Here is a 10,292-nt window from a genome sequence, read left to right as displayed (position 1 = left end):
TTAATCCTTCATGCCCCAGAAATATGTATTATGCGTATTTTATGGATAAAGCAACTAATTCTCGGGGAAGCTGAGCAATTTTTCTGAGATTACAGAATTAGTTACAGGTACAGTGAGGGGCAAAGCTATGCTCTGATCTAAGGGGTCCCTGGAGCTGAGATGGTCCACCCTGCATGACTTGGTGCATCTTCCTTATCCTGTGGGCAGGTGGGTATCCTCACTCCCACCCCGGCACCCACAGTCCACCCTGGGGGTGAGGTCCAGTCCCTCCCAGTGTGCTGCCTGGGGTGACCAGGAATCAGTGTTTCAGTGAGCAGTTAAATGCCAGGCCGAGCCGGCTCACAGGCGCTGAGCACAGGTGCTTTCACCTTCCACATGCCTCTCACACACAGGGCTGGGTGACTCCCAGGAGGCGAGCATACTCACCGCACACATGCCTGTGACCTCTTGTCACCTGTGATGAACTCATCACCTAAAAGGTCTAACTCACCTTGAGCAGGAATCTTGAAATGCCTGACCCTTTTTTTTTAGCATCTCAGATATTAAAACGATTTTCAAACTGCCATTAGCCTAAGGGATTGCAGGTGATTTTTGGAGGACAGAGTGGGTAAAGAAGGAAGTAGCTTCCGCACCACCCCCCACCCCTCGTTTTCTTTTTATAGTAGAATTCTTTTTTTTTTTTTTTTTTGAGACGGAGTTTTGTTCTTGTTGCCCAGGCTGGAGTGCAGTGGCACGATCTCGGCTCACTACAACCTCCGCCTCCTGGGTTCAAGTGATTCTCCTGCCTCAGCCTCCTGAGTAGCTGGGATTACAGGCACCCACCACCACACCTGGCTAATTTTTGTACTATTAGTAGAGATGGGGTTTCATCATGCTGGCCAGGCTGTTCTCGAACTCCTAACCTTGGGTGATCCGCCCATCTCGACCTCCCAAAGTGCTGGGATTACAGGTGTGAGCCACCATGCCCGGTCTTTTTATAAGTAGAATTCTTCACTGTTTTACAGCAGACATTTTGTTCCCATGATTGGAAGACTTTTACAACCAGGAACATAGTCACTGTTTTATTTTCTTTGTTAGTTTTATTGAGTAGTTTATCACTGTATAGTTGGCACTGGTTACTGGCAGACATAGGCTCTCCAGATCCCTAACACACCAACACAAATTTGGCTAATTAGTCACAGTGATAAACGAAGTCACGCAGTGCCTGGGAGGCAGGAGGGCAAGGTTGGAACTCCCTGAAGATTGGAGTTGGGATAAAGTGGAACATTCACTGTCGAGGGGTCAAAGGGTCGAGGAGTGGGTGTGGACCATCTTACACCAGCCCAGGCGTGGTGGGAACAGCTAGACAAGGGGTATAAGGTGAGAGATTCAAAGAATCTTAGGGCACAGAGTTGCTGCTTTCCATTGAAGAGCTGATGGATCTTTCTGGAGGTTTCCACGAGAAATTTGTCCCATTTCATTTACCGGGGCTGGAGTCTCCTGGAAGGACTTTGCCAGTCACGTGAATGGAAACAGTGGAAGAGCAAAGTCTCTCCTTAATTACTCAGGGAACTGTTTGGGGTGTGGGGCACAGGTGGTTTAAGTTCTCATTTCTGGTTTTTTGTTTTTGTTTTTGTTTTTTTGACAGAGTCTCACTCTGTCTCCTAGGCTGGAGTGCAGTGGCGCGATCTCTGCTCACTGCAGCCTCTGCCTGCAAGGTTTAAGGATTCTCCTCCCTTAGCCTCCCAAGTAGCTGGGAGTACAGGTGTATACCACCACGCTTGTCTAATTTTTGTATTTTTAGTAGAGACAGGGTTTCATCATGTTGGCCAGGCTGGTCTCAAGCTCCTGACCTCAAGCGATCAACGCACTTTGGCCCCCCTAAGTGCTGGGATTACAGGCGTGAGCCACTGCACCTGGCCAAAGTTCTTGTTTCTTAAAGGACATATTTACTAAAGCTGTTATGGTTTCCAAAAATCAGTGGGAAAAATGGGCAGTTGTGTATTTGAATCTTTAACTATACACATTTATAAATATAAATATATATTTAACTATATTTATATTTATGTATACATACTGTATATATGCCTGTTTGTACACATATGTGTATACACGTGCATACACACATACACATACATGTGCATAGATAATTAAGTTCTCAGCATGTGATATATCCCAGAATCTGGAAGCAGAGGTGCTCAAGTAGGATGAACTGTGTTGCTCGTTGGTCATTTGGCTTGCTCCTGACTGGATGCTGGGAGTGATAACAGCAGACTCACAGTGTGGTGTTTCTTTGTCCCTGAAGAAATGAGAGAGGAGTGACCTAGCCATCTGCGACGTGCAGCCACCCCAGGGTCGCTCCTGTTCAGCGCGGAAGCCCATCGCGCCCATCCCTGTGGATCTGCATGTTTCACGGACCCTTTGCTCAGTCCCTCTTTAGCTACATTTCGTGTTTGTTTCTCTGCAAAGGCAGCGATTCGAGGGTTTTATGAACCTTCCTTTGGGTCAGCCATTTTCAGGAAAAAACAAAACAAACGGAAAACAGGTGCGGTTCCCTAAATGGACTGCGCCGCGGGATTTTGGGACTGGGAGGAGTTGAAGTGGGGTAAGTGCAGCAGCAGAAGCAGTGCCTGGCCGTCAAGGCTTTGGGTGCCCCAAAGTAACCTAGCTCCTCAAAGGCGTTTAAGCGTGAGCACTGCGGGAACATCCGTGGGATTTTTTTTTTTTTTTTTTGAAACGGTGTCTCTCTCTGTCCCCCAGGCTGGAGTGCAGTGGCGCGATCTCGGCTCACTGCAAGCTCAGCCTCCCGGGTTCACACCATTCTCCTGCCTCAGCCTCTCCAGTAACTGGGACCACAGGCGCCCGCCCCCACGCCCGGCTAATTTTTTTGTATTTTTAGTAGAGACAGGGTTTCACCGTGTTAGCCAGGATGGTCTCGATCTCCTGACCTCGTGATCCTCCCGCCTTGGCCTCCCAAAGTGCTGGGATTACAGGCGTGAGCCATCATGCCCGGCTGGCTTAACCTATTTTTATAAAGTTACTTGCATGTATTTTAGCTAGAAAAAAGAAATGTACAAGGATCAAAAAGCATATTTTATGATTATAAAGACTTCTGAACGACCAGGCACGGTGGCTCACGCCTGTAGTCCCAGCACTTTGGGAGGCCGAGGCGGGCAGATGACGAGGTCAGGAAATCGAGACCATCCTGGCTAACATGGTGAAACCCCGTCTCTACTAAAAATACAAAAAATTAGCAGGGCATGGTGGCGGGTGCCTGTAGTCCCAGCTACTCGGGAGGCTGAGGAGGAGAATGGCATGAACCCAGGAGGCAGAGCTTGCAGTGAGCCAAGACTGTGCCACCGCATGCACTCCAGCCTGGGCAACAGAGCGGGATGCCGTCTCAAAACAAAACAAAACAAAACCAAAAACAAACAAACAACTTGTGAACAAACCTTGAATTTTAGATCTTTAAAAACTTATTCTAAGTGGAATAATGTTTCTCATTTTTCTAAGCAATGAAAAAAAATATGACCCAGATTATCTTCAGCCATGAAGAGACTCCTCTTTGTTGGGTTGGAGTGGAGGAGGGCGAAGGCCCAGCCTTAGGGGAGGGCTTCAGTGAGGTCCATTCTATCAGCGCCACCTTTCTGGATATAACATTGCATTTGGCAACAGACATACTTTATTTTCTCTTGACAGACCGTAGGTAACAGCTTCTGAAACAGACAATAAAAGCTGTACTACTCATTTAGAAACACATTTTAGCAAGATGTTAAAAATACAGGAGAGGTACATTCTTGTCTATGCAAATGAAGCTCTAAAACTAGTTTCCTGGGCTTCCAACCACACTGGCATGTCAGCCCCCAGAACACAGGCATGTGCCCCTTCCTACTCTGGACCTGGCTGGGGTGGGCAGAAGGTGGGAGGGGGCAGGAGAAATCAGAGGTGCACGTTCTACCTCCATACATTGAGAAACGAAGTCACTTCCCTCTTCAACCCTTCCAGGATGCCCTTGCCCTGAGGTCAAACTAAGCTCTTTGGATGAGTCTGCAATGCCTCCAGGGTCTCATCGATCCCTGCCTCCTCCTCAACAGCAGGGACTTTCAAACCTTTGAAAGCAGCAGCCTCCATTTTGCAGACGAAATCTTGCACACCCTCTTCAAAATGGGCCCCAGCTGAGGTGGATAACAGAGGGTGTTGAGACCGCTGGTGCCTGCCCTCCCTTGGCCTCCACCCCGGCCATCCCCTCCCCACTGCCGTGGGACTTCCTTGCCCCACACCACAGACAGAGCTAGGTACCAGGGCTCCTGTCCTGGGGAGGGACAAGTGTCCCCTCCAAACTCCCTCTGCCCCACACTGGAGTCCCTGGCTGCCTTTCCTCATCCGTTCCTAGTGCAGGGAACTCCCAGGCCGTGGAGAACTCCCAAGGGACAAGATGATGACAAAGATGTTCTGCTTGATTTGACCCAGCAATTTCATTACTGGTTATACATCCAAAGGAATATCAATCATTCTGTTACAAAGATACATGCACGTGTATGTTCATTGCAGCACTATTTGCAATAGCAAAGACATGGAATCAACCCAAATGCCCATCAATGACAGACTGGATAAAGCAAATGTGATACATATACACCATGGAATACTATGCAGTCATAAAAAGGAACAAGATCATGTCCTTTGCAGGGATGTGGATGGAGCTGGAAGCCATTATCCTCAGCAAACTCACACAGGAACAGAAAACCAAATATTGCATGTTCTCACTCATAAGTGAGAGCTGAACAATGAGAACACATGGACACAGGAGGGGAACATCACACACTGGGGCCTGTCAGGAGTGGGGTGGGGGGAGGAAGAGCATTAGGAAAAATACCTGATGCATGCTGGGCTTAATACCTAGGTGATGGGTTGATAGGTGCAGCAAACCACCATAACACATGTTTACCTATGTAACAAACCTGCATATCCTGCAAAGTTTCACCAGGACTTACAATTAAAAGATTCTCTGCTTGATGGAACTTCAGTCAACCTCCTGAGGTTTTTTTAGGGTCCATATGTGAACTTCCTTCTAAAATCCAGCTCCAGCAAAGAACCCTGTTAAGTCAGTTTGGTGAGAACTCCACCCTCGATATCTGATGGGTTACCTTACCCTCCACTATCCCCCGGATGATGTTTGATCCCCCCAGCCTGTCCTCAGCAAGGGCGGTTTAGCCAGAATCTCCCTCACCCCTGATGTTTCCTCTTAGTGATTTTCTATCCATGGACCCCCCTCTTCTCCTGGGCTATCAGTTCCCACTTGCCTGTGCTATAATCAGAGTGGAGCCCAGTCTTTCCTACCCCGCAAAGTCCCATTGCCGTGGAGCCTATACCTATTGCAATGGTCCTGAATAATCTGCCTTTCCATCTTTAACAAGGGTCTTCGAATAACTTTTTAAACCATGGAAAGCAGGTGCTGCCTTTCTGGGAAAGATTTGGGGCAGTGATATTACCTTGTAGGCCCTTTTAAAAGAAGCCTTGTGATACCTCACCCATCTTTGACCTATATAGCCTTTCATTCAAAATCATGCTTTTTCAAAAAGCCCAGGATGTGAACTTGAAAGGTCATTCTGGAAGCTGACCTTTAATGAAATTTGTTTAATCATAAACTCTTATTGCTGGAGCTAGTGCTGCATCTATTAAAAACTTTAAAGGGTACGGCAGGTACTCATATCTGATTAGCATCTGCACTTCACCAGGTGGCCATTTGTTGTCTAAAAATGTTGGCATTCAACAATGTAATGAAAATGTTGGTCCTGGATGATGAAAAAAGTCTTTCACACAGCAAGGCAGAGGATAGTGCACTCCATTGTGGGGCCCAGGTCTCTCTGCACCACTGACTAGGGCAGGGGTGAGGAAGTGGTGGGCCACACCTCAGCCCAGAAGACGTGGTTTTTCCCGGGCACTTCAGAAGCTCTTTTCAATGTTTGCAATCACAGGGTCTCAGAATCTGCCAGGATTTAACAGGACTGGAGGACACCAGAATTTTCCAGGATTTAATAGGACTGGAGACCAGAATTCTCCAGGATTTAATAGGACTGGAGGAGAATAGAATGGGCTCCCCAGAGGCCTCAAACCTCCATTCCTTTCTGTCACTCAGAGTGACATATAAGCCTCCTCCCCACCTTTTTCACGGGAGGAGTTCTTATTGCAATGATCCTGTGTCCCCCTATCATTGTGAATGTGCTGTGTTGGGACCAGTTAGAATTATGACAGAGGTCCCAGAGCCACCTCCCGAAGACCTGCCTACCCAGTGAGAGGATTTCTCAGCAGCTGGTGACCCATCCTAGACACAGGGGTTTCCATGTGGAGGTGACAGCAGTGAGGTGGGAGGAAAAGGAGGCCCAGAGAGAGGGAAGGAGGAGACGAAGCAGACCAGGTGTCACCTCACCCTCAGCTGCTGCTGCACTCCCCATGCTCTCCCAAACACCTTTCCCCTGCAACTGCCTCCCTCTGGGTTCTGGAGCTAAGAGAGCCTGCAGGACTTGGGGCCCCTGGGGACAGAAAGGGAGCAGAACAACCCCACCAACAGGGTTCCCTTCCCAAATCCTGTCCCCAGGTACCCCAGCTCCTGATTCCAACTCAGCTGCCCATCTCCTAGGGGCTATGTGGTGCAGCCAAGTCAAGTGCCCTCTCTGAACCCCAGCGTTCTCAGCCGTAAAATGGGGAAATCAGCATATCCATCTTGCACTGTGACTGGCAAAGCAAATATTCAGTAAAAGGTAATTGTTTTTATAGCATACACAGTAAGCCTTGGAGCTGAGCCTTATAACTCATTTCAACCATGAAAAACAACAAATATTAAACAACCTTTTCCTTGTTTGAACAACTGGCATCTGGAATTCACCTGAAGAATTTGCTGAAAGCTTGGTGGTTGTATGAAGAGATCCATGAAAGTCTTTGCTATGGTATGAATGTTAGAAACTTAATCCCTGATGGAACAGTATTGGGAGAGCGGCATAATGGGAGGTGTTTAGGTCATGAGGCTTAACTCTTAGGGATGGATTCATGATGATTAGAGGGCTTGAGGTTTTGAGGTTATGTGTTCCAGCTCTTGCTGTCTCACCATGTGATACCTTTTGCCATGTTATGATGCAGCAAGAAGACCCTCGCCAGACAGAGCCCCTCAATCTTGGACTTCCCAGCCTCTAGAACCATGAGCCAAATAAACTTCTATTGTTAGTAAATTATCCAGTCTGTAGTATTCTGTAAAAGCAGCACAAAGCAGACTAAGACAGTCTTTATTTTTTTCTAAATGAGGGACCTCATTCATCCCTTGAGGACACGGCCAAAGGTCCTCAGCACTCAAGAGATTTGCTTCACCTGGCTCTTGTAAGAGCTGATCATCCCATGTATAGCATTCTACACATCCTGTCTTTACAAGGAACTCGTGAATTCTCTGTCTTGCCTTCCGACTACGAGTACTTGTGGGAATCTTAGAGCTGGTTCATATCAAAACTAAAGTACAGACACTGGGACAAACACTGGAACAAACATTGTTTTATTGCTGACATCATGAATAGCTGCATTATTCCTTTTCAGGTACACACATTTTAAAATCCATTAATGAAGAATCAAATGTCACTTTTCTTTTTCTTTCTTTTTTGATACGGAGTTTCACTCTTGTTGCCCAGGTTGGAGCACAATGGCATGATCTTGGCTAACTGCAACCTCCTACCTCCTGGGTTCAAGCAATTCTCCAGCCTCAGCCTCCCAAGTAGCTGGGATTACAGGCACCCATCACCATGCCCAGCTAATTTTTTGTATTTTTAGTAGAGATGGGGTTTCACTATGTTGGCCAGATTGGTCTCAAACTCCTGACCTCGGGCAATCCACCCGCCTTGGCCTCCCAAAGTGCTGGGATTACAGGAGTGAGCCACCACACCCGGCCAAATGTCACTTTTCAAATTAGGAAATATTTCATACATACTAGAACATATATATATATAATACAAAAAAGGAATGAAGAAAAAATGAAGTGAACACCCATGTATTTACCTAGGTTCTCATCTAGGTTAAGAAACAGATTATTGCAATACTATTTTGCCCAGTTCCACAGTTTGTACCCCCAGGCCCACTGAATCTCCATGCATTTCCACTAGAGGAATCACCTTACTGAATTTTGTGTTTATCAATTTATTTCCCTTTTTCATAGATTTAGTATATATTTCTGACTATACATAATTTAGCTTTGGTTGTTAATGAACTTTATTTAAATAAGATCTGCAACTGGTTTTCTTGCCTAATACTTTGTTTCTGAGAGTTATCCGTGTGGATGCAACATTAGTTCACCATCTTTCATTGTTGGAGGGCACTGGATCACATGCATACATCACTGCACGTTTATCTTTCCTCCTATCAGTAGGAACTGACAGAATTTCCTATCAGTATTTGTTTTCTTTTTCTCCAGGCTTTGCAGCAGAAATAGGGCTTCTCTGAACATATGAAGGTTTTTGGTATGTTGCAAGAGTTTCTTTAGGGCACATACTTAGCAGCGGGATTTCTGGGTGAAAGATTTTCATGTCTTCAACATTACAGCATGATGCTGAAAAGGTTTTCAAAGTGGTTGTACCAATTTATATGCTCCTCTCATTCCCTCTGCCCCCAGCAGATCCCCCATTTTGGTCATACATACTACTGAGCAATTTCGATTTTTGCCAGTCTGGTGTGTATAAAATGGTAGCTCATTTCTAAAATTGTGTAAAATATACATAACATAAAATTTATACTTTTACCATTTTTCAGTGTACAGGTGAGTGGCATCAAGTACATTCACACTGTCATGCAATCATCACCATCTATTTTCAGAACATTCTCATCTTCCCAAACTGAAATTCTCTACCCGTTAAACACTAACTCCCAACCCTCCACCTTCACCCCATAGCCTTTGCCACCTACCATTCTATTTTCTGTCTTTTTAACTACTTTGGACTTCTCTAGGGACCTCATAATAGTGGAATCATACAGTACTTGTCTTTTTGTGACTGGCATGTTTCACTGAGCAGAGAGTCCTCAAGGTTCCTCCATGCTGAGCACTCATTTGGTTTTGTGTTCCACTTACTATAATGATGTGGTGTGGGGTGTGTATGTGAGTGTGTGTGTGTCTTTAAAAGGGATTGCTTAGAGGATTTGGCCTTCTGGGTCAAACTGTGGGATCTGACTAAGCGGTCTCTCAGTGGCTCTTGTCGTTGCATCTGAAGTTGGGACTTGAAGTCCACAAGGCAAGCATTTGGGAAGGGAAGAAGGTTATAAAACGAGGAAGAACAAGGACAAGCTGGAACCAATGAGCATGAGCTGGAGCCCACAAGGCCAGACTACCGCCTGTAACAGTGACAAGAGGGTCAAGCTGGGCCTGGGGCAGGAGCTCATCATCTTGAACGTACACACCTGGCCCTGGAATCAGACGAGCTGATGGAACATCCAGGGGAAGGCGGAGCAGTTGCAGATTTAGGCATTCTTCTTTGCTTTATTTTGCTTGGTTTCACTGAGTCATCTCCTCCTCCCTCCTCTCATCCCATTTTTTAATTATTTGGGTTTGGATGCTCATCGTATTATTATTATTATTATCATTATTATTATTATATATGCTTCAAATCCTAAGGACCTGTGCTACAATTCACCTCCAGGGCCTGTCCACAGTTCCATATCACATTTCTCTCTGTCACTGAAACTTCAAGCACCATTGGATCTGCTGGGTCCTATGGCCCAGGGGTCAAAGCAGCTTGCACAGCAGCCTGGTCTGTTGTAGAGCCTTCTTCTGTTCTGGGAACCGCTCAAAACTAGCATCTTTTCAGGTCACTCAGTAAGTGGGCCAGAGTAACACATCCAACTCAAACTCCTGGCCTCAGGTGATCCTACCTCAGCCTCCCAAGTAGCTGGCATTACTGGTGAGAGTCACCATGCCTGGCTTCTTTTGTTCTTTTGTAATTATGCTTTCAGTAAGCATACTCAACAAAGCCTAAAGTTAATGAGTAAGTCTTTTTTCCACCAGAATCATACAACCGTTAAAAGGCTTTAATTGTGTTCATCGCACTACTGGCTTTCCTGGTGTGATCTTCCGAGACTGCAGTTCTATCTTTGTGTTGTTGGTATTGTTGTTACTCTTTTACAAGTTAAACATTACTACTGGAGTTGCTCTATGCTGTAAATATTAGCTTAGATTTACCCACATTTTCAGGATTTTATTGGTTCACCATTTTCTCTTGCATGTCAGACTTTCTCCTGGGATTATTTTCCTTCTTCCTGAGCTATATCCTTTGGAAGTTTTTTTGTTATGG

This window comes from Trachypithecus francoisi, unplaced genomic scaffold, assembly GCF_009764315.1.
Source record: "Trachypithecus francoisi isolate TF-2019V2 unplaced genomic scaffold, Tfra_2.0 Lachesis_group14, whole genome shotgun sequence".
NCBI lineage: Eukaryota > Metazoa > Chordata > Mammalia > Primates > Cercopithecidae > Trachypithecus > Trachypithecus francoisi.
This window is presented reverse-complemented; position numbering follows the sequence as displayed.